This window comes from Miniopterus schreibersii (assembly GCF_964146895.1).
Source record: "Miniopterus schreibersii genome assembly, chromosome: 11".
Taxonomy (NCBI): Eukaryota; Metazoa; Chordata; class Mammalia; order Chiroptera; family Miniopteridae; genus Miniopterus; species Miniopterus schreibersii.
In genome coordinates, this window is record NC_138111.1 from 40,636,910 (window position 1) to 40,664,453 (window position 27,544).

The following is a 27,544-nucleotide window of genomic DNA, read 5'->3' on the forward strand; positions in this document are numbered from 1 at the left end:
TGTGGATGCTCTGGGAAAAATCCTCACCACCCAAGCTTTCCAGAGGCTAATTCATCTTAGAAAGACACCCTTCAGTGCTCATACGTAAAAGAGCTTCGGAGTAAGGCACTGCCTTGGGAAAACCAAACTGATGTGGAAGAATGTGTGGTTACGAGTGCAGGAAATCAGAACCAGGAAGGTCTTTATCAGGAGTGATTCTGCTTAAGTCATAAAAGACCTTCCTTCCACCAGATGATGTCAGCTTCAACCCCCCTTTGCCATATTCCATGCTGTCCCTCCAACTCATTTGACTCCATCAATCAATCCAACCTAGAGATCTTTCAGGAAAGCCACTTCTAGAGCCCAGGCAAGTATGTCTTCTTATGTTTGGAACCTTTAAGAGCTCCATATAGATCATCTCATAAGCAACCCATTCCCAGCCCTGTCAGGGCAGTGGAAACTGAGGACTTCCCCACTAAAGTGGACCCATTTGGACAACTAGACTCCCAGAAAAGCCTTGGTATGTGCCCAGTGCTTGCTACATGTTAATTCATTTAGCTTCATGTTAACATTCCCTTTTTACAGGGTCTGGGGCTCAAAGAAACTAAGACGTGTGCCCGAGATTATGCAATTAGAAGGCAGGAGCTTGGGGACTCACACTCCCCTAAACTGCAGCTCTGACAGGCAGCTGGAATCCACCTCACCAGGGGCTGCGAGCTTAAACCACCAGGAGTGACAAAACAAGTGACGAGAAAAGTTCCAGCCCCATCCCAGCAGCCATCGCAGACTGGTCCACAAGCAGGGGTTAGAGTGTAACTAAGAACAAACACATCCCAGCATCTGTCAAAATACGGCTTAATACCCTGTAAATCTCATTTAATTCGTACTTAAAACTGAATCAGCAATTAGATAATACTCGCTCTTAATCTTTCACTAAAAGCATGTACATAATTAATCTTTAGAAGCCAGTGTGACTGACATCTTTTACATAACTCTGCTACCTCAAAGATAATGGGGAAAACGTGACCTACCAGAACGACCTGTAACCACAGACACCAAGACACTTCGTTGGCCTTTATTCTGAACTACAGGAGTTGAACTTACATGCTTTAGCCAGGAAGAACCTCGGTGAACATTCACCCAAAGTTATACCTATCAATTCAGACCATAAATACAGGCAAAATGTTTTTTAGTAAATAGGATGTTACAATTACATTTTCTTTGATGGTAAGCAATTTCTCTATCAGAAACATTGACAGTGGTGTCCTTGATTACCTCAAGGACACAAAATAATTGACATCAGATTCTGATGGAAGAGAGCCAGTAACCAGGTTGATGGGAGACAAGAAGAAACAAGTACCTGGTGAAGCAGGCTGTGTGCCGGCGTGAGTCTGTGTTTCGTGGAGCACCTGTGCCCGGAGGTGCAGCTGGGGTGCCAGTCCCACTCACAGGGAGATGACAACCGTGTGGTACTCCTCACCCTGAAAAAGACAGCGTTGTCAGGAACCCAACACGGTCATTCCCGGCAGGGTGAGATGTTGGGGAAACGCACTGAAGACCGCCTACAGTGCAATTAACCCATTTATAGCATGACTTTTAGTACATTCACCATCCCCACAACCCATTTTAGAACATCTTCACTATTTAAAGAAAAAACCCCTTTAAACATTACCCACCATCCTCTAATTCCCTCTCCTCATCACACCCGGGCCCTAGGCACCATCAATCTAATTTTTGTCTCTGTACATTTACCTCTTCTGGAGATTTCATATAAATGAAGTCATATAATGTGTAACCTTTTGTGACTGGCTTCTTTGACTTAGCATAATATTCTCAAGTTTCATCCATACTATAACACGTATCAGCACTTCATTCCATTTTATGGCCAAATAACGGATGTATCAAATTTAGATGTATAGATTATCATATTTCATTCATCTTTTCATCAGCTGATGGACATTTAGGTTGTTTCTACTGTTTCCACTTGTGAACACACATGCACAAGCGTCTATGTGGGTATTTTAATTTTTCTCAGATCTATATCTAGGAATAGAATTGCTGCCCCTAATGTTTTCAGTCTTCAAAAATTGGAGTAAATCACCCTGGCTGGGTAGCTCAATTGGTGAGAGCATCGTCTTGATACACCAAGGTTGCAGGTTCGATCCCTGGTCAGGGCACATACAAGAAGTAACCAATGAATGCACAAATAAGTGTAACAAATCAGTATCTATCTATCTATCTCTCCCACAAGCCAATAAATATAAATTTTTTAAAAACTGGAGAAGGCCCTGGCCAGTTTGGCTCAGTGGTGAGAGCATCAGCCTGAGGACTGAAGGGTCCCAGGTTCAATTCCAGCCAAGGGCACGTGCCTCAGTTGCAGGCTTGGTCCCTGGCCCCCATCGGGGCACATGAGGGAGGCAACCAATCGATGCGTCTCTTTCACATCGATGTTTCTCTCTCTCCCTTCCACTCTCCCTGAAAAGCAATGGAAAAAATACCCTCATGTGAGGATTAACAATAAATAAATAATTGGAGAAAATGATTGCCCATGTAAAAGTTAGCATCATCAATCCCCTGAAGGTCCCCCTAAGGAGTAAGATCTTATAAGAATGTGAGGTTAAAAAAATACTCAGCAGGTGGGAAAATATTTCAAGGAAACTTTTTTCTTAATTGTAGTAAAATACACTTAACATAAAAATTACCATTTTAAAGTATACAATAGAGAAAACATTTAAAACTAAATGGGAATTCGTTTTCCACAGCATTTATAATACAGGCTCATCTTGATGTGTGTGGTTTGCCCACAAGCACAAAAGATGGCGAACACTTTTCCTTTTTTAACGCCTTATCCTTAGAAAATCCAAGAAATAGCCCTTCTGGGCATTTGTATTAATCCTGCACGTGCCTTTCAAATGGCACAAGGAAACAGGCTCACTTCGGGGCTAGGCCTGGGCCCCAGCGTCTCCACGCAGGGCGGTCACTGAGAGCTGTTCCAGGAGGAAGAACGTGGCCTCTCCCCCATTCTGGACATACTCTTCTGTTTGCTAAACAAAGTGATATTGTGGCGTGTGTGCAAAACACTCCCTACACAATGAAAGAGAAATCAAAGATAGTGCCGATTTTATTTGTACAGGCAGGGGACACATTTCCCTTCTCCAAGGATCAGCAGGAAATGTAGACATTGGCTCAAGCAAGGCCATCTGGACATCCTACAAAGCAAGCAACGGGATTACAGCCCGCCCCATACATGGTTTCTTTTATTACTTCCAAAGATAAATAAATAGTTAGTCCATCAAGATGGGCTTGGTTATGCTTTTGGCCTTAAAATGAAATGTTTCTACACATATCAGCTCCAGAGAGCTTGCTTCTTTTATTAAACTGGCTTGCCTTTTAATTAAATCAGTTTTCTGCACTTCTATGCCACCCTCATTTTAACTCTCTTTTATAATATTCCCAAAGTTTTTGACATGTTTAGGAACCAACAATAACAAGCAGCCATTTCTAATGTACACCATTCTTGACGAGGGCCACTTTTCAATTAAGGAAAAACTTGGCAGGAAGAGCTCAGTTTGCAATAGTATTAACAAATACTTAAAATTATTCACAGGTAACATGAGTGGGAACTAGAAAACTACAAAATTTTACAAGAAAAATCCATAGGGAGCTCAGAAATTTTTTTGTTTGGGCGTCAATTTCTTTCTTATATTCTTTTGTCTCCATTTGTGACTATACTAAAACTAAGTAAGTAGGGGCAGATATTTGCTAAGCACCTACTATGTGCTAAGCACCTACTATATGCACATGTTTATAAATCCTCTAATCTGAGCTTCAGCAACCTTGCAACATTTAGCTGATTGGTTGGTAGCTGGTGGTTTGGGCTTACCATGAGACTGCACTGTTTGCAGAAGAGAAGGCCAAGCACAGCCCTGTTAGCAGACAACAAGAAACAGTACAAAAAGGAGGAGGCAGTTGGTGCTGAATGAACTCCAGGGTGTTTTGAAAACTGAACCATGACCTGACTTCCAATTATGTTTTAAAAGGCAAAAGCAGCTGCTCTTGAATACTATGTAGTCTTACAAGGACAGCATGTTCTTGAGCGATGTCATTTCTTTTTATCTGGTTTTCTTATAATGTTAATTAAACAAAAAAACTGAGCCCTGGCTGGTGTGGCTCAGTGGTTAGAGCGTCGGCCCAAGCATCATAGGGTCTCGGGTTCAATTCCCAGTCAAGGGCACGTACCGGGGTTGCAGGTTCGATCCCCAGCCCTGTTTGAGGCATGTTTGGGAGGTAACCAATCAATGTGTCTCTCTCACATCAATATTTCTGTTTCTCTCTCCATCTCTCTCTCCTCCATCCCTTCCACTCTCTCTAAAAATCAATGGAAAAAATATCCGTGGGTGGGATTAACACAAAAAAAAATATGATTCCCAGTCAGGACCACTGTTTGTTGGAGGGAGTTGCATGTTCTCGCCATGTCCACGTGGGTTTTCTCTGGGGCCTCTGGTTTCCTTCCATTTCCTCCCACATCCCACAGATATGCACGCAAGGTGAACGGCGTGTCTCAATTGTCCCGGTCTGAGTGAGTGTAAGTGTGGGTGTGGGTGGCCCTGCAATGAAAGGGTATACTGTCCAGGGTGAGGGCCCACCTTTCACCGTGAGCTGCTGAGATGGGCGCTGGTCACCAGTGACCCCTGAACTAGAACCAGCAGTATGGAAAAGAATTATCTTGTTTTTATCAATCTCTCTTAAATGTCTGTATAGCTCCCATTTACTTCATGTTTGCGATTTGGAAGTGTTTTAGGTCTTTATTTAGAAGTTTGGTGATGTTTCTGAGACCAGAAATAGGCCACAGGAACTTAACTCTTGCTTATATCAATTAGCCTATGGCAAAAATGGTTTCATTATACATCATTTCGCTTAAAGTTGCAGTTACAGAAAACCTATCGACATTAAGTGAGCACTTACTGCATATTGTAGTAATCAGAATACTTCTTGAGAAAAATGAGACAGAATTCTTGCAAGAAAAATTGGCTTCACTATTTAGTCCCAGCCCAACAGAAATCTCCGGTCAGAATGCTCATGGGTAGACCTCCCTCCACAGAAGCACAGCCAACCACCTAACTTCTTACCACTGAGATCGCTAAACAACTGCAAGGAGGGGAGGGCTTGGGACTCAAAGTCATTAGGAAGATCAAAAAGTTCAAGGTCAAGGAAAAGCAAGTAGGCTATGATGAAAAAGGACTTCTCTAGCTGCTTGCTCCTCAAAGTATGGTTCATGGACTGAATCATTTGGACCATCCATTGGGCTCACCTGAGCTGACAGCATTGCCTGGAAGCTTATATTTAAAATGCAGACTCTCAGGCTCCACCATAACTACAAAATTAAAATCTGCATTTTAACAGGGTGATTCTTATGCACATTAAAGTTTGAGAAATAAGACGTGGAGGTGCCACTGAAAGATTTAGAACTGATCAATAAAATGAAAGTAGAAGATAACCCATCATTAGTGAGGGATAATAGTATTTCCAAAGGAAGGCTGTGTCAGGTGACAAGGGAGCAGCAAACAAAAAAACGGGGATCAGCCAAACAGTATTTTGTCCATGTGTATTCAAAGTATTACAGATATAAGAAGACCTTATTGCCCTGTGGCATAGTGCTACTTAAAAAAAAAAAAAAAGTAACTTTCGCCTTCCCTTAATAAGGATTATGGTGGAATGAATAATTTGACTTCTGTTTCGTTTGGCTTGAGGAAATGAGAAGCAGCAGAGATGGTTCTACTTAGGGTACTTATTCCAATTGCTGGAAAAGGTTACCTCCAAAAAGAAATGAATAGCCCCGGCCCCAGCTGCTTTGGCTCAGTGGTTAGAGCGTCAGCCCTTCGCCACAAACTGAAGGGTCGCCAGTTCAATTCCCGGTCTCAATTCCCGGGCAAGGGCATGTATCTCCGTTGCAGTTCGATGCCCAGTGTGTGTGGGAAGCAACCAATCGATGTGTCTAACAGCAATGTTTCTCTCTCTCTAAAAAAACACATTGAAGAAGAGGAAAATGAATAACTTAGAATAATTTGGCAATCAATTCACACATTTGAATCATGTGAGTTTGTTTAGGTGAATCCCTTAATGAATGACCCTGAGTCAGAAACTAAGAGCATCCAGTTGCTGTCTGAGGGCAAGCCCTTGATCACGACTCAAATGAGACTGAGTTTCACACTTGTAAAATTTTAAGGCTAAGAGGAGATTAAGGAATGGTAAAATCAGGTGTTGCAGCTCTCTGATTCTCCAGTTATACTTCCAGAACAAATATGCATCATCATTCACAACATTCCTTTCCTGCTAAGCCCAGACGTGGCCTCGTGGTCCTCCCTAACTTGACACTCTAAGCAGCCTACACGTCAGCTGGCTTTGGTGTGCCACACGAAACCTATTTACCTCCCCGACAAAACTCTCCTCCAGCTCTCATCACCCATCATTCTACAGCAATGGTCCAGGGCTACAATATGTCCAATCTCTAGGGGCCCCTTGAAGAATCAGAATTTGATCATTAGAACATGTTTTCCATAACCCCCAATGAGGAACATGAACCCACATGGACTCTCCTAGAGTCACCAGAGGCCCCTGTCCCCGCCACACATATAAACACTCCTTTTACTTTTTAAGAGAACAGTAACATGATAATAACAGTCATCATAATAATACTGTCTCAGGATTCCACTCCAAAGCATCCCTAACATTTCTGAGAGAAGTGTGTCATTTATTTCTAATAAAAACTCCCTTTGACAGATGGGAAGAAAATCTACCTAAATCACGCATCTCAACAGCAGCACTACTGACATTTTGGGCTGGATAAGTCTTTGCTGTGGGAGACTGGCCTGTCCATTTTAAGATCTCTGGCTTCGCCCGGCCGGGCGTGGCTCAGCGATTGAGCATCGACCTAGGATCCAGGAGATCGGGGTTCGGTTCCCCGTCAGGGCACATGCCCGGGTTGCGGGCTAGGCAGCCGATCAATGACTCGCTCATCACTGATGTTTCTATCTCTCTCTCTTCCTCTCCCTTCCTCTCTCTGAAATCAATGAGGATATGTTTAAAAAAAAAAAAAAATCTTTGGCTTCTACCTACTACATACCAGTAGCACACCTCCCCCCCGCCCCTGGTTGTAACAAAAATGTGCCCAGACATTGCCAAATGTCCCCCGATCCCTCCACCACCATCATGTCTCCCTTCCACCCCAACTGAGAACCTAAATAACTATAGTAATTACCTTAGGGAGATGAGACTATGTGTGATTCCCCCCCCCCTTATTTTTCTGTATTTTCTAAACCTTCCATAATAAATGCAAATTGCTTATATGATTTTTTTTGAAAGGTAGTGACTTTCTACTTTTTAAAAAGAAATATTATTAGTTACACAGATTCCTGGAGGTGATCCTTGGGTGAGTGCCAATGTGTGGCTCATTCAGTTTTGAAAATTAAATTCAGTCCCTAGAAATAGCAGCACACAGCCACCTTAACCTAAGCTTCTCCTCAATGTGTAAAAGACACAGAGAGGGAGTTCAGGGAAAAAAGTCAGGATTGAGGCCTCTAACCATTCAGACAAGAATGTCTGAACCCTTCTTGAATGGGGTACATTGGTGGGGCTTCAGGAACAGATGTGAAATAAAAACTGCTGCTTTAAGAAAAGTATTTACTTGAAACATAGTCAACACATACCCTTCAGAGAAATACTTGCATTATAGGGGAAAAAATAAGGCATGATTACTTCATCTTTAAGAATTGCTACATTGCTAGACCATGGGGAAAACATCAAAATCAGAAAATTAAAATATCTGGTTGTAAAAATCTGCTCTAGACTTCATCTTCTCCATCTTCTTGGCTGTTACACCAGGAATTTTCTAGAGTATTATGACCATCAATTTCATTACTGACTATTTTTAAATCCGTATGGGAAGGCCATACCCACCAAGTTCTCAATGAAGTACTCAACACTTACTCCCTCACAACAGAGATAACCCTTTTCTTCACTGAGGCCCCCAAACACCCCCAAACACCCCCCAAGCATCTTCTGGCCTCCTGCTTACCCGGGGTGCTGCCAAAGGTTCACATGTCTTCTGCTCTCAGGTAAAAGTTCTCTTTTGTTAAGAGGGGTGATACCAACTGCTGCTTCCAGAATAGCCATGTATTTTTTGTACCTCATCTTGTCTCCCTCTCTCTCTCACTACAAGGTCTTGCAAATTTCGGTCACTGTTTAGCTGAAGCAACTGAAGTCATCTGCAATACTGGGAGCTAGAAGCCGCTGCGCTTTTAGATGCTCCGTGATCCCCAGACAGAACTCTTAAAGTCTAGGTGGGGGGTAAGGGTGGGGGCCAGGCTGAGGCCAAACCAGGGATAAATAACCAAAGGGCTCGCTCAGATTTCCCGGCAACATCCGTATTATATAAGGCTGCAGAATTTTGAATAAAGCACTAATGAAAATGATTTGCAGGACTGTGGTTCTAAACACAGCAATCTACGGTACACTCCCCAATTAATCCGCCCATAAATCTTTGAGACCGATAATCCTTCAAGTACTAATAGCGTAGGAGGTGACTTATCTCCAGGTCTGGTAATAATTGGTCCAAAAAGCCTGCGTGCCCCTGGGTGAACTAAAATCAGAAGCAGATGTGCTCATTCTACAAAAACCTAACAGGCTGCACTCCGACAAATGAAGGAGGTCGTCGTCACTCTACAGCAATGCATTTCTTAATGCTACACACTCTTTGAGTCAATAGCAAAGATTAACTCATTGAGAACCTATTCCGCTTTGGGTTGTTTTTTGTTTTAAATATTTTTCAAAATACCTTTAGAACCCAACATGGGTGAGTTCTGCTGGAATGAAAATATATTGTTTGGGGATGTTCCAAAACTACCCCCTCTCCTTTTTTTTGGTGTCTCCCCTCTGCTTTGGGGACCTTTCTGGATGGCTTTCCATGGGGTAAAGTTGGATTACCCATCATAGTGGCCCACCGGATGTGTCACGGTACACAATGACCTAGACTGGGTCAACCAGTCTCCCCTGGGATGAAAATATGACATTTAGAGAGAGATGCCCTCTCACTGGGGTTGCTAACCAGGGCTGATAGGAAGTTAGGGCTGCTGGTCATGTTCCCCCTCACGTAGAGAGGGCTCACTAGTAGTTGAAAAAAAACAGTACCAATGGAAAAGTGATGACACCGAGTTTCTGGATCCAGCTATACCTAAAGGCCACTGTCGTCCCAGGAGATCCCAGGTACACTTTTATTAAAGCTAATAAACCAGCATTTGTGAAATTTAGTTTTAGCCGCATTTCTGTCACTCTGAAGGAGTTCTGACCTCTACACCTCCCTGACCAACTTCCTCAAGTTACATTTTTCCTATTTAATATGCTATCGGAGTTGTGCTGATCCTTGCCTAAACGAACTCATACCTAAAGAGGAACTAAAATAGAAGAGCGAGTCATTATGTAGAAATTCTGATTGACTTAGATACCCACAGTGATGTGTCCCAGACCCACCCCAAGCCCCCAAATCTTGAACCTTCTTCTACAGATTCTTTCCTCAAATGCAAGTTTCCTTTTTTCCCCCTTGTTTTTTTCTTTTAAGCTGAATGACCTAAATCAGTGGTCTCCAAAGTGGGTTACACATACCAACAATCTTTGGGCTGTGGAAAGAAAATATTAAATCATCTATTTCCTTTTTCTCTCTCATACATTTAAATTTTGGTTTGAGTATTTATTTTTTTAAGTATTCATATGTATTTTGATAACTAATATATATTAAATTACATTAAGGTGTATCATTTATAAATTAATATACTCATATACATGGTAGGGTTCAGATAGGAGTGTGTGAGCAAAAAAGTTTAAAGGGCCCTGATTAGGTAGTTCAGTTGGTTAGAGCATTGTCCTGGTACACCAATGTTGCGGGTTTAATCCCCGGTCAGGGCACATACAAAAATCAACCAATAAATGCATAAATAAGTGGAACAACAAATCGATGTTTCTTTTTCTCTCTCTTCTTCCCTCTCTCTCTCTCTCTCTCTCAAATCAATTTTTTAAAATAGTTTAAAGGTTGGTAATTTACATAAACCTTTAACTGCCTTCAACTGCTCCCTAAGCCTCAATTTCCCCATTTATAAGACAGAGGCCCGAACAAATGAATGCTGAGTTATCTTCCAACAACAACAAGAGACTAAGAGCTCCTGCCTCACCGGGCCTCGCTCAGCGGTTCAGCATCGACCTAGGATCCAGGAGATCACGGTTCAACTCCTAGTCAGGGCACATGCCCAGGTTGCAGGCTTGCATGCTCGATCCCCAATGACTCTCTCATCATTGATGTTTCTATCTTTCTCTCCCCATCTCCCTTCCTCTCTCTGAAATCAATAAAGATATATTAAAAAAAAAAAGACTAAGAGCTCCCACTTCACTTGGTCTGGCTGTACAAATAATCTGAGCACAACAAAGTGGTGAAAACAAGGGATAAACCATTTGGATTTGGAATATTTCATTTCCACAGTATTCGTGAATGTGACTCCCACTGGTTGTTCTGCAAACAATGAGTACCAGTTAGTCACAGGAATTCTTTTATAGGCTGAACTTGGATGGCTACAGCTGCCACGGCTGAAAAAAAGCTCCAATACAGCCCTCATTTAATCATACAGGAAGATGTAATTATACTTACACAACAGGCTTTGTTCTAACAAATTGTATTTCTAATGACGCGTGATAAAAATTACTATACAACCCTCTCAAATAAGAAATGAAGCCTGAGCTAGAAAAAAATATCCAGTTAAACTTGTTACCCCTTGGAAGGTGTTTTACTACAGTGAAAATGACACAATACTTTACAAATGGCATGTTTTAAAGTTTCATTTTCTACAGGAATGTTTTATGCATTTAACACACAACTCTTACAAAGTGACTCTTATCTATGATGATCTCATACAAAATTAAAATCGGGTCTTTCATTAGGAAAAGAATTCTGCCTTAGCAAATAATTAGAAAGAATCTGCTTTTCTCCCATAAATGAGATTGTTCCATTTTCTAATTCATTTATTTATTCATTTTTTAAAATTGTCATCTTCGTATGAACTCCTTCATAACAGGACATAAGGCCAATAACACAAGGGGGAAAATTAGTCAACATACCCCATCCAAATATGTAATTATTTGGCATTGCCTTTAAAATTCTAGAAATTCTTTAGAAATATGCATTAATTTGGTTAATTACCTGAGTTCTAGAAGTTCTTTACAACTGCAACTCTCGGATTAAAAATCACTTATCTATTTGTTTTTCTTTAATATACATGATTCAAAATGTCTTTTATGTCAGGATGATCAGGATGCGTTTCTGAATGATTGAAATGGAACATAAAACTTCACAGACCAGAATGACGTTCCTGTGAATGGATTATTTCTACTTTATTTCTGCTGGAGGAAAACAATGGGCCTCCTTCTTTACTGGGCACTTAACTGCTCCTGTGCTCTAGAAGTATAAACATGGAAATGAACTAATGCCACAAACAGGCCATTTTACAGGGTGTGGTCTGCTTTTCAGGGAGCTGGAAAAAGCCTTACTAAAAGTAGAAGAGTCAGGGAAACAGCTATTTCTCTTTCTTTTTTATGTTTAAGCTCTACTACAAATAAACCAGAGGACTTCATGCAAGTCACTTCATTGCCCAGCTTAATGTCTTCATATAGAATACATATTTACATATTTGCTACTCAGGTGACCCATCAGAACACTGTAAGGAAAACAGGCTGCATGATATAAAAGAATTATTCAAGAGTTTGAGAAGATTAGCTGTGGCTCTCCTAGATTCAAGCCCCGATAGCCCGAACTACCCCTTCTCTTCATAATGCACTCACTGCTGATTTACACTATCACCTTGAACTGATGCCACCAAATCCGACATTCCAACCTGTCCTGCCCCCCCGCCCCAACAGACATCTGAAATAACCCACTGCCCAGCCCCCAGCAGCAGCCGCCTCTTTCCTGTTCCTGGTCCGTGTGTCTCCCTCCTGGTTCTCCTGGCATGAGACCCTGAAGCCATTCCCACCGTCCTGGTGGTGCCCAATCATACCACCTCCATGCATGACGCTGGGAAAGAGAGCTGTGCCTAAACGGGAAGGCGTGATTTGAATCCCACTGCCGCTGTTGAACACCTTGCGGCCTCGAACAAATTACCTGAGCCTTCAGAAATGGTTTCATCCTCTGTACAACTGGAATAAGGCCACATCACTGGGGCAGTTTCCATAATAAACGAGATGATGTACATGCATCGATGGATGTCATCTCCTCACCTCTTCCCTCCCTTCCTTCCACCTCTCCCATCTGACCTCCTGTTCCAGATACCTCTTCAAGAATTCATCCTCAATCTGCATTTCTCTGCAGGCAAGAACAAGGTGCACTTACAAACTTAACCCTCCTTTGCAGCTACAACTGCCTTCAACACAAAGAAAGAACCGGAGAAGTCTAAGGCTGAGTGGTTTTGTAGGAAAAGCAGACTGGAAAACAGGCTGGCTGAAGGGTACAGAGACCCAGGGGCTGGAGTGAGGGAAGGAGACCCTTAAAAAGAAGGAAATGTAGAATCTTGGGGCCCAGCTTAGGTGGTACCTACCAACTAGGGAGGCTCTCCCTTTCAATTTCCCCAGATTTTTAATCTCTGCTACAGAATAATTAAAAGCAAAAATTATTGCCCAGCTGGGATGTCTCAGTGTTGAGCATCGACCCATGAACCTGGAGATCACAGTTTGATTCCTGCTCAGGGCACATGCCTGGGTTGTGGGCTTGATCCCCAGTGGGGGGGCGTGCAGGTGGCAGTCGATCAATGACTCATCATTGATGTTTCTATCTCTCTTTCCCTCTCCCTTCCGCTTTCTGAAATCAATAAAGATATTCTTTTTAAAAAATAGTAAATTTTGCCCGGTCGGGCGTGGCTCAGCAGTTGAGCGTCGACCTAGGATACAGGCGATCGGGGTTCGATTCCCAGTCAGGGCACATGCCCGAGTTGCGGGCTCGATTCCCAGTCTGGGACGTGCAGGAGGAGGCTGATCAATGACTCTCTCATCACTGATATTTCTATCTCTCTCTCTCCCTCTCCTTTCCTCTCTGAAATCAATAAAGATATATTTAAATAAATAAATAGTAAATTTTAACTTAATGAGTCAGCCCACTATTTCCTAAAAAATATATTTTTTGTGAGCAGTTCACCCTCCAGACACATTTGAAATAGCAAAACTCTTCCCTCTGCCAATGGTTCAATGTACTACAGTTAAATGAAAAGTAACAAAAGCTTCTTGTTAGTCTCAACAAATTTTAATTGACTTCAAAAGATCGTATTTTTACAGGTCTGTCTCCCTCAGTATTCTCTAATGACTTAAATGGTAGGTATGATGTCATATTTATCTTTGTATTTCTAGTGTCTCTCTTTGCTCAGGAATCAGCATATAAGAGGTACCCAATAATATTAGCATTTACTTCATAATTAAGAGTTAGCAAGGTGCAATGGCAAAGATCCTGCACTCCAGAACAGACTGCCTGTGTCTGAATCACAGCTTCACACTTACTTAACTGTGTGAACTGGGCAATTCTTTAAATCTCTCCAGGGCCTCAGTTTCCTCATCTGTAAACAAGGGATAATAATAGCACCTATTTGTTGAGGTTCTGAAAGAATCAAACTTAATGAATATATGCAAAACCCCAGTTTTCCATGCTCCCAACTGGACCACTTTGACCTTCCAAGTGTCCACTTAGATCTCCTTGTGGTCCTTACCCTTTGGCAGCTGAGGTACTGGTAACCTTTGACCTGCCTTTCTAGCCCCATCTGGAGGATTCCTGGTGTGGCTCTGTGCTCGACCAGTCCTTCCAGCCTCCAAAAGATAACTGCACACTGCCCAGGGCATCGACATGTGGACCCCCCATTTCTCCTTGTTCGAGCTCCCCTTGCACCTGCTGCTGAACCACACTGTTTTCCTTGAGTCACTTCTCAGTATCTAATTCCATATTTGTGTTTACCTGTTTACCACTTGTCTTCCTCTCTAGACTGCAAGCTCTGCTCTGAAGGCAGAGACCTATTTTGCTGACATTGCTTCCAATTCCTGTGGAGTTTTCTAGTCCAACCTAACACTCATTCATTCATTTCCTCCCCGGACACCACTGAGCTCCTCCCTATCAAACACTCTGACCTGACATTGGACATACAAATAGTATCAAACCATTTCTGCCCAAGAGAATGACCCAGTCTCATAGAGTGACAACTAACTGCAACCCAGCATGCTATAATAGAGATGTGAGGGACCGTGGAACAGGAATGTGACAAAGGAGAGAGAGGACAATTCTGTCCAAGGATCTTAGCTTGGAAAAGCCTTCAAAGAAGGCAACTTGAGTTACGTCTCAGTCAATAATGTGACTGTCTACGTTCCTCTGGCTGAAAAAATGGTCTGAGGCATCTCAGGAAGAGGGAAAAGCCTGGTTCAAGAGCCAAAAAAGCAAAAACAGCAGTGTTCTCGGACCAGTAAGTAGAGCAAGCCGGCAGGAAGGCAGCACACGGCGCGCCTGTCAGCCTAGGGCTGCAGGGAAGCAGGGATGCCGTGGGACACTGGGCTCTGCACAGAGCGGGGGTGTGGCAGATGTCATTCCCTCTGGCTAACACACCCTTTAGAGGTCACCAAACCATTATTTAGTGAACATGCCCACTGTGCCAGCCCCTGAGGTAAGCTCTACATGTGTTATCTTGTTAGTTCTCACATTAACCTTAAGGAATGGATATAAAATTCTCCCTGTTTGCAGATGAAGAAACTCAGGCACCAAGTGACTAAGTGATCTGCCCGGGGCCACACAGGTAGTAAGTAGTAGAGGTACCATTCCTACCAGGTTACAAATTCATGCCTTCTGACACCCACTAAGCCTGGGGCCCGGGGCCCTCCGTAGGCCCTCATCATAATGAAATGTAATTGCCTCTTTACTTACTTGCTTCCCTGGAGAACGTGCGTCTCGTGAAGGCAGAGACTTCGCTCTGCTCACCACTGCACCCCTGGCACCTGGCACAGTGCCTGGCGGAGTACCGGCACCCACAGTGACTAAAGGCATGAATGAACAGGGCTTTGAACTCCGCCGGTGTGTACTCTTGCCCTTCTTCTCTGTCCCTGTAGTAAAGGAACGCTGCTTATCCTGAAACCAAGAGCCATCTGAGTGCCAAACCCAAGTCCGAGTCTGCCCTCTCCAGCTCTGGTCAGAGGGAGGAAAGCTGCAGCAAGGGCCTGGGAAGCCGCATGCACGACCCTTCCCCGCGTGGCCTCAGCCACCACCCTCGCTTTCCATTCCCATCCCCATCTATGCACGAAAGAGTTAACCTCCTTTGCAAGGCCTGCTCCCAAGGAAGGCCCTTGGCTGGCATCTGGGAACCTGGATTTGGGGAAGGTTCCCACCATTTCCAGGACTGATAAGAGTGGCTCCCTGTCCCTAAACTATTTGCACAGACAACATAGTTTATGATAAACACCTCTTTCCCCCCTGGAGTCTGAACTTTGGGTACAAGCTATGCAGAGGATGCCAAAGTAGTCAGTCACCGGAACAAACCCCAGGCACTGAGTCTTCAATGAGCTTCCCTGGTCGGAAACATCTCCCACACGTGGTCACAACCCGCTGCTGTTGGAATTACGCATGTCCTACGGGGCTCTGCTGGGAGAGGACCCTGGAAGCCTGTCCCAGGTTCCTTGGACCTCACTGGGTGCGCCTTGCCCTTTGCTGACTTCACCGTGACCATCACAGCGCTGAGTACAAGCCCTGTGGGTCGTCCTGAGAATCATCGAACCTGGGGGTAGTGTTAGGGCTCCCAGGCCCTGTCTCCCCACAGAAGCAGGACAGTGGAATACTTCCTCTCTCCAGTCCTGTCCACTGACCAGAGAATTACACCCAGGCCTGCAGGGGCCAGGGGGGATGCAAAAGGGTGCAGCTGGCTGAGAGGGACTGGGGACCACAGGAGAGTCTAAAGTAGGCAGGGGCTCCTCAGCTCCTGACCACACCAGCGAGTCTCAGGCAGAGCCGGGCAGTTAACTTACAAGTGCAGGTGTTAAAACCCCTTCACTCTGCTAATAATAGGTGCTCCCAAGGGATAACGGGGAACACCCTGGGGCAGGCGTTGCCCTTTTTCCAAAACCCAAGAGAAACGCCTTGTATCCTCAGATACCATGGGGATTCCTCTAAAATAAAACATACAATAAAATGCGGATATCTGTCCTAACTTTGTGAAACCACAGAAAGCGTGGAATGAATTTCAGAGGTTCCAACGGCGGCGGGAAGCCGCCCTTCTTGGATTTCTCTTCTGTAGCAAACCTGACCTTCATAACACGGATTGTCAGCACCCACTCCCGGAATCGGCTCACACAAGTTATGCTAAGAAGACTAGACACGCGGCAGCACAGACATTCAAGCTAGTAAGCCAGGCAGGCAAACTCGGGAAAAGAGGAAAACTAAAACTCGGCGGTCACGACTCGCACAAAGGGCTCTGGCTTCTGGCTCAGAAGCTCGGCTTGGCTCCAGGTTGGTGATGGCTAACAGTGACAGGCAGGAGGGGCAGAACGGTCAGTCACGACTCTCGGACTGTGGTCCCTGGACTATCTTATGAAGGCAGACTTGACCCTGTGGCCCCAAGCCACACGTCCCACGACCTGGTAACGTGACCTCCCTAACGTGATGGGAAGGTGAGGCCTGCACAGCTACCACCCCCACCCCCCAGGTGACAGCTCAGCCCCTCCCCGGCAGCCGACGTCCAGACACATCCTGACTCCCGTTTACAGTCCGTGGGGCCCTCCCTGGCCTTGGTGTCCTCATAACCCTCTGCCCATTCCTTGCCCATCTCAGAGGCGTTTTTTCTTCCCGTTGCCCCTCCCACCGCATCCCTGCATTTCAGTCCTCAGCATGTGTCTACGCCACCTCCCCCTTCTCACTGTACCCACCAAGCTGCTGCACACACAGGATGCCCAAGCCAACCTCGAGCCTTGCTCCTTCCCTCACTCTTACCCTGGTCCTACACTCCCAAATGCCTCCAAACCCCCGTTTCTCAAAGTGTGATGCCCAGACCGGCAGCATCAGCATCACCTGGGTGCAGGTCAGAGACTCTCAGGCCCCACCCCAGACCTACTGAATCAAAAACTCTAATAACTCAGGGAGTGGTGCCGGTGATGTGGTTTAACAAGCTCTCCAGGTGATTAAGATACAGGCTAATGGCTGAGAACCACTGCACCGCACACTTCCACTTGCCTGTCCCACGGCTGTCTCAATTCTCAAACTTTCTTTGCCTAAATCCAGCTGATTTCCCTAGTTCTCTTAATACTGCCTACATTTACCAATAATACAACATCAAAGCAGTACAACCCAAGTGCAATATAGTGGGCCTCCAAATGCAACAGGTATTTTAAAATTTCATTATTGATTTGTAGCTGTAGAGCATGAAGATAATTCCCCACATGGCTATAGAGAAAGAAAAACTGCCATGCAGCTTGAAAGAACAAAAATGTACTAACGCATGCAAAAACATCCAGCAGTCTACCTCCTTTTCGGAGCACATAAAAATAAAGAATAATAAAATACATGAACAATTTATTAACATGATTTTTAAATTATATTATTGTATATTTTAATAAGCAGAATGCACAGATGTTAACCAACATAATATCGAACAATATTTTAAAGTGTTTAAAATGTCTGCCATTGGCACAAATGCATTTTTGGGAATGTTATTAATATTTGAGAGGTGCATGATTTTTTAGTGGGCATCAAATCAGCATGTAGAATAATATGTCCCTGCCTACTTACTCCCCTTCACCTCCAAGAAACTATATGTTTGTTAATTCTTCACTCAATCCTTGGGAACATAAGGTACTAATATGCACTAGGTCAGGCCCTAACCCAAATAAAAAGATGAGCTAAAACTGAAATAAATCTCAAAAGAACAATGGACTCAATTTACACTTCCAGTATTCTTCTAAACCATTGAAACTAGGGAATCTATTCAAAACTGGTTTTCTCTTTATCTAGCCTTCCCTTAGAAAAGAATTTTTAAAAATCAAGAAAGAATGGCCTAATAAATAAGCACATGAAAAGATGTTCAACATCAGTAGCCATCAGAGAAGTGTGAGTCAAAACCACTTCAAGCCAACTAGGAAGCCTAAAACAAAAACAGACGGACAGTAAGTATTGCTGAGAATGTGGAGAAATCTGAAACCTCATACGTGATAGTGGGACTGCGAACTGGTGCAGCCCCTTTGGCAAACAGCCTGGCAGTTCCTGAAAATGTTAAATATAGAGTCATCATATGTTTTCCACTTATAGGTATGTACCCAAAAGAAATGAAAACATATGTCCACATAACTTGTACATGAATGTTCGCACAAGCGTCAATCATAATAGCCAAATGTAGAGATAACCCAAATGTCCATCAAGAAATGAATAAACAGCCTGGCCGGCGTGGCTCAGCGGTTGAGCATTGACCTGGGATCCAGGAGATCATGGTTGATTCCTGGTCAGGGCACATGCCCTGGTTGCAGGTTCAGTCCCCAGTAGGGGGCATGCAGGAGGCAGCAGATCAATGACTCTCTCATCATTGATGTTTCTATCTCTCTCTCCCTCTCCCTTCCTCTCTTTAAAATCAATAAAAATATTTTTAAAAATTTTAAACAAAAGAAATGAATAAACAAAATGTGGTATACATACAATGGAATATTATTTGGCAACAGAAAGAATAAAGCATGGATACATGCAACAATGTAGATAAACCTGAAAACGTTATGTTAAATGAAAGAAGCCAGACACACAGGATCCGCCGTGGTGTATAATTCCATTTATAGGAAATGTCCAGAATAGGCAAATCCACAGACAGAAAGTAGATTAGTGGTTGCTTAGGGCGGGGGATGTGGGAGATTGAGATTTGCAAGCCAAAGGGTGGAAGGGGTTCATGGATGAGTTCTGTTCTTTTTAGGGCAATAAAAATGTCTTAAAAGTGACTGTGGTAATGGTTGCCCAACTCTGTAAATATACTCAAAACCAATAAATTGTACACTTTAAATAGGTAAATTGTATGGTATGTGAATTACATCTCAATACAACTGTTGTTTTTTTAATGGCCTAACATTAGAAGAGAATTACAAACTCGATTAACTAAAAAGTGTTAGGTGCTGTGACTTTTTCTGTCTCCTTTACACTGTAAATTTCTCCCAAATGATGATAAAGACAGCCTTTTATTATCATTTGACAATTTACAAGCGCTTTTACAAATAAAGCCCTTTTGAGTCCTTACTATAAGGAGGGAGATAATTATCTGTCCCTAATTCTATTCCAGGATGTGGTAGCTCCAAGTTTATGAGGTTTACTCCCGCTCAGTTGGCTGGTCAGGGTAGATGTCAGCTGTTCCTGTGCCCTTTCTTCCACACTGAGTAGCACCTCAGGGTGCACGTAGACACTGCCCGGCCAACACGCAGCGATGGCACGGCCAACTGCTCTCAATAAGGAGAATGCCTTAGTTTCCCGGGAGCTGGACACTAATGCTACATTCAAGCCAAGTATAATCTAACTGATCACTCATCAGAAGTCTTGTGGTACCAGGGAAAGAACCCTTTGTTCTTTTGGAATTTATTTCCGTTTTAATTCACCTTATTTGCCTCAGGCCTAGTGCATGTAGCACCTGATGTTCCAAAAGATATTAATGAATACAGAGATTCTTGGGATGAAGGGGAGTTGGCGGGCAGAGATTTCTTATTCTACATGGAACAACCATGGTCTACTGTAGGGAAGACCCAGGTTGGCTTCAGTTTTCTCATCTATGGAGTGAGGGGAAAAAGAAATGCCTCTCTCAATGTCATCGTAAAGATTTAATGAGAATCTATCTGGAAACCCTTCATTCACAAAAGGCACTCAACAAATGTTGGTGGACACTATATCAAATAGTCCGGTACTGGATCTCTCCTGTGGAGACCGGGGATTCTGCAGGAAGCACAGAATTCTAACCCTCAGATCTGGAGAATGAAAATCAACATGAAAAGGTGTTTCTGCATTTGCCGAACCTGAAACAATGACTACCTGATTTTAAGGAAGAATTCATTATTAATTTTATTTCGTGTGTAATATAAAATTGTGTTCTCTTGTACCTTCACATTAATTTTCCAATATCTTAGTGTGTGTGTGTGTACATGCGTGTTTATCCTAGGGACTCCCAAACCTAACCGTATATTGGAAACACAATTCCACAAGGTGTGATTAAACTTATAGATTCTGATGCAGAGATTCTCACTCAGGTATGGAGTAGTTGGGAGCGTTTCCATTTTTAGTAAACTCCCCAAGTCATTCTCCAGGCATCGCTGAATCACTGATAAAACCATTCATTGAACTGCCTGAGGAATTTTTTTCTCAAGTGTGGACTACAAAACAGCATTTGTTCACCAAATAAAACACTGAACTATATCGCTATTTCAGAAGAAAACACAGCGGACCAGGGGAAACGTTGTCTGTTTTGCCTTACTAGAGTGAAAAGGAAATAACAATCTGAAATTCTGGGAATGCAACTGTCTACTGAAGTGGGAGAATTTTCTGCCAAATCTTGCCCATGTGAATGATCTTCATTCATCGTTTCAAAAGGACTTTTCAATCAAAGGAAACTGTAAGTTCCCTCCTACGAGCTGATAGGCTCCTTGTGATGAAAGTCGCACTATAAGAAAAGTCAAGGGTCTTGGAGAAAAAAATAATCTGGGAAGAATTTGAAGAATCTGCCACTATTTGGCTCTTTATTAAATCTCTCCAATATCCCTGATAGCTTACATATTCCGAACCACATTCTTGATCCTTGACAGTAACTCTCTTGGATCATAAATGAAACCATTTTTAACAGTTGACCAATTCACACGCATATTCTCACCAAAAAGCCTGTCCTCAAACCACAAGCTGGACAATTTTAAACAGATGGGAGCAGATGACTTTCATTATTACAAGGTTTTTCTAATTTATACAAACATTCTTTACAACTAGAAATAATGTCGTTGGACCATCAGCCTCACTTAACATTAAAGCAGAAACAAAATCGTCTAGGGTATTTTAGGCAATTATTTCAAATCTTTCTTAAGTGTTGCTGAGAGCCCTCCTTCTATATACCGAGCAACAACTTCTTAAGGTTTATTCTGACCACTTTCAAAAATGAATTTTGAGTTAGTATTTAAAAACAAAACTAAAACTAAACCAATATAAACAGGCCACCAAAAATAAAGCCAGTGAAAAGCGCAGAGATAGATTTTACGGAGCATCTACGCTTAGTTACTACTGCAGTCTGAGCCCTGGGTAGCTCCAGTCTTTCCAGCCAAACCAAAAAGGAAACCCTCATGGGTCAGGGTTGTCGCTATTAAAAGAGAGCAAATGCACTCTAAGAATCTGGAACTAGCTGCCTTGCCCAGGCCTGTGACCGAGGAATCTCCAAATGTTTGTTTATATTCTGTGAACATGACTTTACTTTTACTCTATATACCTAATCAACCCTTTCCCGTACCCTACAAAAAATATTAACAGTCTCCAGAAGCTCAGGGGCTGGGGAGAAGAGGAAATGCAGCGTTGTTTAACTGGGACAGAGTTTCTCCCTGGATCGATGAAAATGCTCTGAGAGAAACAGAGAGTGATGATGGTTGCGCAACACTGTGTCCGCAGTGCCGCTGAACTGTACACTTCAAAGTGGTAAGTTTTCTGTTGTGTATCTTTTATCATCATAATAACAGTAAAAGAATAAAAGTATCGAGACACCAAAACCTCACAAGCTAGTATGCTGACCACACGTCCAGCTCCTGCCAGGAGCCTGCCACCCTGGGTGGAAGGCGGTGGCCCACCCGCGGCAATGCCCTTGTCCGGGTCTGGCAGAGAGGTTCGCATGCAGGACAGGAAGAAAATGAATCGTAAAGCCGCTTCCTCACGCCCGACGGGAAACTCAGAGGGGCGCTTCCGACGCATTAACTTGCCAACGATCCCTTGGGGACCCCGGCTCTTCAGCAGGTCGGGGTGGGATCTAAGACCCTGCATTTTAGCAGGTCCCCAGGCGATGCAGCTGCTGGGCCGCGGGCCTCCCTGGACGCAGCACGTCCCGGAGCACTTGGGAGCAAGCAGAACGTCACCCCGTCCGTCTAAACCCAGAGCCAGGTCCTCCCTCGGGGGAGACACCGAGGGTTGATCGGTCAAGCGAAACGCTGAAGAACTTAACCTACCAGCCAATCGCCGTTTGTGGAAAACGCGCTGAGAAACTTGGGTAGGAGGCCTGACTGAAGGGGGCTCCCCGGAGCACCGCCGCCCACCTGCCTCGGCACGGGGGCCGCCGCGGGCCGCGAGGGGGGCGGGGTGGGGAGGGGACCCCGCCGCGCAGGACGCCCGCGGGCCGGCTTCCAAACGGCCCCGAAAATCCCCTTCTCAGAGCTCGAGGAATGCCTGGAATTCAGTGGCCTTTTTCCAACCTAAAGATTTCCGACACAGCGCAGCCCGAGCTCCCTATAGGAGAGCCTTGCAGGGCGGCCCTGGGAAACCGACAACGCCCAGCCTGTGGACAGGCTCGGCCCCTCCTCTACAAACGGGTCAGAAAGTGCAAAAACAAACCAAAAACAAAGCACAACAAAGCAGGGTCCCCAGAGTTGTGCGGCGCCGGGGCGCAGGTCCGCGCCCCGCGGGCTCTCAGGGGCGCGCGCTCTCTGCCCGCAGCTGAGGCTGGGCGGGCAGCCCGGGCCGCCTGCCTGCGGTCGCCTCACCCTGGACCCAGGTACCCCCGAGGCACCAGCTCCTGCCCCCTCCCGGGAACACTGCAGACGCCGGCGGTGCCGACAGAAACTCGGAGGCCTTCTGAACCTGGTCAAGGAGACGCTCAGCAGGAAGGGAGGCGACCTGCGAGGCCGGGTCGGGGAAGGAAAGTGGCTCCCAGGTACTTGTCGTTGCCCCAGTGCTCGAACCCACTCCCAAACGACTCCCCAAGACAAACCCCACAATGCGCCGTCGTCCCCCAGGGCTATGGGGAAGCAACAGTCAGCTAAGCATGCCCCAGCAAGGGGGGGGGGGAATCAGTACTCCATAAAGTGGACCTCAAGGAAATGGGGGGGCATTTACTCGCGCGGCCCCGCACCTCAGTCCACACGACGGAACGAGGGTGCAGGCGCCCAGCACATCCCGCAAGTCCCTCCTTTGCCAAAGTTGGCGCAGGAGACAGGTCCCCCAGCGACGCCCGAGCCCGGGCCGCGGCGCCTGGGGCGACTCCAATCGCGCCGCGCGGCGGGCGCCCCAGGGCAGGGGGCGGAGGGCGGAGGGCGCAGTACTCGCCTGGAGGCGGGCGGCGTCTGCGGCCGGAGCGGTCGGGCGCCGGAGGCGGGTGGCTGTCGTCGGCGCTGGGGCGCGCTCGCACCCGGAGCCCGCTGCTGGGCCGCTGTCCCCTGCCCCCCGCGCGCGTCGCCGGTGGCGCCGAGCCCGAGCGCAGGAGGCTGCCCCGGGAATGGGCGGGAGCCAGGGGCCGCGGCGGCCGCTCCTGTGTACTATTCTGACTCACGCTATTTCCTGTTTGGAGGCCTGAGAGAAATAAAAAAATATATCCAAGGTAGGGGGCAGAGGGAGCCGGGCTGCGGCGAGCCGGCGCGCGGCGCTCCGAGGGGTCGAGGGTGGGCGGCGGCTGCCAGCTGCTTCCTCGGCACCGAGAGTAAGGAGACCCAGCTTATTGCAGCGTTACTTTGGGGTGTTGGGAAGGAGGGGGGCCGTGCTCACACGCGCCACCCAGCGGTGGGGTAGGGGGTACGCCTAGTCACCCCAGCCAGGCGCCCAGCGCCCGACCTCTTCCCTTCGCCGCAGAACTGCGCGCGGCTTTGCTCCCCCCGGGCGAGCGGAATGCGCTGTCCTTTGGTTTCTTACTTCGTGCCCAGGTCAACTTCCTAATCTGCAGGGTTGTGCGCCTGGAAGGGGGTAGCTCCGGCCATCGTGCGTGGGTTTGGCGGCATTGGGGTCTTTGTTTTGTGGGCGGGGTGGGTGGGAAGCAGGTTGGTGAGGTCGGTGTAAAGTTAACTTTGGGGACCAGCTTCCGCTCCCCTCCCCCACAGCCTCACCCCGCGCCCGGATCGCCGAGCCGAGCCCCGGTCCGGAAATACCGGTTCCTCCCTCGGGACAATAGGTGAGGGCGGGGGCTCACCGGGCGCCCGCTGAGTCACTCGGGTCCCTGCGGGGCGGGGAGGCTGAGCCTTCCCAGGGCCCGCGCCTGCACCTGGCGAGCGGGTGCGCCTTTCACTTCGTCCTGTTAAAAGCCCCGGGGAGGTGCCCGGGCCGCTGCCCCGAGAGGTTGCTGGTTCGAGTCCCGGGGTGGGGCGTGCGGGAGGCAGCCCAGCGACGTTTCTCTCCCTCTCCCTTCCATGCTCTCTAAAAATCAATAAAAAATAAATTTACAAAATCCCGGGAAGGTCATGGGGAGCAGTGTCCCGTCTGCAGTTTCCGTTGGGAAGATGAAAACGTTCTAGAGACGGATGGCGGTGGTGACTGCACAACAGTGTGAGCGCGCCCCGTGCTGCTTGCATGGTGTGCTTAAAAAATAGTTAAAATGATCAGTTTTACGTCGTGTGTGTTTTCCCACAATAAGAAAATTTCCTGGGGAGGTCATTCACTCGAGGCTGCCAACACCCCCCCCCCCCCCCGAGCGAGCCTTCGCCAGTGCTGCTGAGAAACTCGGGCTCACTGGCGTTAAACGCCTGGGGGTGCCCATCAGCGAGTTATTCCAAGAAGTGGGTCGACTGAACCTAGAAGACAGCACAGTTTTTAAAAAGGTGCATAGTAGTTTGTCAGTAACAAAGTGCTAGCAAGATGAATGAAGGTGTATGCGGCATGCCACTGCCTAAGAAAGCAGGAGCGCGAACATACGTGTTTGCTTATTAATTTTCTAATGGAAGGATAAATGAAACGGCTGCCTGCCCGAGAGAGACAGGATGGAAACCACAAGAATAAAAGCTGGAGTTCTCTGACTATTTCTTGTTTTATAGGTGTGACTTTGGAATGATGTAAATTTTACATAATTATGAAAAATTAAATCAAAAATTTTAAAAGCAAAGTGCAACAAATGAATGTAGTTACCAATTCGGTGGCTTACCCATGTAAAGGGAGGTTATGTCAGGTGACTTTAAAATACAATTATTCGACTCTACATCCCTTAGGTATATACCCTAAGGATGAAGAGAGTGTTAAAAATAAACAACAAAAAAACCCCAACAGACTGCTTTTTAGTAATCATAATGTTAGTAGCAAGTAATTATGTTAATGTCCTTAAGAATTAAGATTTTTCAGTATAAAAGAGATAAATATAAAAATCAAGTACGTTAAACAATATCAAATTGGAATTATCTAGAACTCATTATATATTTTTCTTGAAAAAGAATTCCAAGGTTTGTTTACTCAAAATGCCCATCAAACAATGACCAACCTGGTAGGTGGTCACTGCAACAAGTTCTAGGTGGCCTCTGTCTAACTTCATGCAGGAAGAACCCAAAAGAGCCTTATCTCCTTCCTCCCAGCCCAGTGCTTCTCTGTTAATGCCAGTGTGGGGAACCCATGGAAACTTGGGGGCCCATACATCACCACCCTGCAGTGTCTGTGAATTAATGCTTCATGTTCTAAACAACCAGTGGGGGATAGAAGCTGATAAATAAATATTCCTCCCTTTCCCCCCAAGATCCTGAGACTCAGTCTGTATCACTTCTCAGAAATCAAGTCACAAGAACCAACCAATCAAGTGCCTGAAGCGGCCGCTTCCTGGGTGAGGCTCCCTTGAACTGGTCTCTCTGCTTCCCCTAACCTCACTTCTTTCCCTAGGACCATGCTTCTCAACAAAGCCTCAAGGCTCTGCTTCTCTGGAGACCCAAGCTAAGACCTGTACACACTGTATCTCAGGATAACTAGTTGGTGAGAAAATTATTCTAGCCAATAAAGAAGGGATGATGAAATTTTATTATCAGCATTTTTCAAAATCCTAATGAAATAATGAATCAGGGCAGTGGTCATCAATGGCCACTAACATCTCAGAAAAGACCACCAGACATTACTTGCTATCTGATGGAAATGTATAGCATCACAATTCTTGCCACCAGTAACAAACCTGAGTCTGCTCAAGCTTCTGGATCCAACTGCCAGTTTATAGAAACTATTGGGCTAGAAAGAAGACTGTGTTGAACAACACTGCTACCCGGGTGTGATCGACAAAATCCACAATGTGGGAAACTCAAAAGACAATCGATCCACTTCCTCAACAAGCAGCGTGACGGAGGAGGGGTGGGGTGGAGAAACCTATACATTCAAAGACTTAAGTAATGTCAGTGAAATACAATGTGTATTTCTTGTTTCAGTCCTGATTCAAACCAACCAACCCCTAAAAAAATGATGAGATATTTGGGGAAACTTAATATTCTCCAAGTTAATAACAAAATTAGAAAAAAATTTTAAAGTGTTTTAATTTATACCACTGATTTAATATAGTAATGGAGTTGATGTTCCTACTTATATGTGTTTGGGTGGCATATTTATTTTATATACAGGGTGGGGCAAAAGTAGGTTTACAGTTGTGAGTATGAGAAACAAAGTTTATCCTTGTATTACTTATTAACTACTGTGTTATTTTCCATACTATCAAAGTAAACCTACTTTTGCCCCACCATACATATACATACACATATATACCTGTGTTTGTATGCATACACACACAATAAAACATCTGTTCAGTTTCTTTCTGTGTGTGAAATGGACATTTCAAAGAAGGCTTGGATTTGGGGTTTTGTTTGAATGTGTTCAGGTAGGAAGAAAGGGCCTCTGGCTGGCATAGCTGCTTTCTGACATTATCTTTGTTTTTCCCACCCACTCTTTTCATTCTGGGTACATACTGTATGTATTCCTTTGTCTGTGCTTTCCTGTAACCAGCAAAACAGCGTTTTCAGTAACTAATAAACATTTCCACTCTGAAGACTAAACATTTCAAAATCTGCTCAGAGAAATAAAGAGACGCCTCCATGGGCCGCAGGGGCAGTGCTGTTTAAAATGGGGCAAGAACTCTGAGTTCTGCCCTCCAGCTCGGCAGAGGTTCCTCCCTGCCACTGGCACGGGGCAGTCCCATAGAAACCGCCTTGCCTCCCAGGAGACAAGGCCCTATTCTGCCGCCTCTTGTGACAGGGAGCTCTGTGTTCTGTGCCCTGAGGTTCTGAAATTGATACTGTGCTTTGCCTGCACACTGGACAGACAGGATGGGGAAAGGGTCAAATCACAGTCCAAAGTGGGGCACTTGCCTTGGTAAGACAGGTGTTTTCTTTACTGGTAATAGGTGCACCCCAGAGCCCCGGAAATAGCCTTGTTCCTAGTCTTGTCTTTGCTACTTGCTGCCTGTGTGATCCTGAGTTTTGCCTTCAACTTCTCTGAGTCTCAACTTCAATCTCCTCACTCTTTGACCCAGCTGTTATCAGTGGAAGTGGGGTTTCCACTGGTAGAAGTGGGGGATCCCTTTCCCCACCGAATGCTGGGGGTCAGGTCCTTAAAATATCT

The 27,544-nt window shown here is 45.3% G+C and overlaps 1 protein-coding gene across 4 annotated transcripts in view; it reads right to left on the reverse strand.

The window, feature by feature from the left end:
- TJP2 (tight junction protein 2) overlaps positions 1 to 23,708 on the reverse strand; it is a 102,890-nt gene extending 79,182 nt beyond the window's left edge. Inside the window, exons 1-2 of one of the 4 annotated variants that reach the window (XM_081151908.1) lie at positions 23,315 to 23,708; positions 1,340 to 1,460 (exon numbers count right to left, since the gene is read on the reverse strand). The gene's annotated coding sequence lies outside the window, so the exon portion shown is untranslated. Of the gene's footprint in view, positions 1 to 1,339; positions 1,461 to 22,221; positions 22,255 to 23,314 lie in introns of those variants that run through there. The other 3 variants (XM_081151911.1, XM_081151912.1, XM_081151909.1) reach the window with 3 other exon arrangements.
- Between the last annotated feature and the right edge of the window lie 3,836 nt (positions 23,709 to 27,544).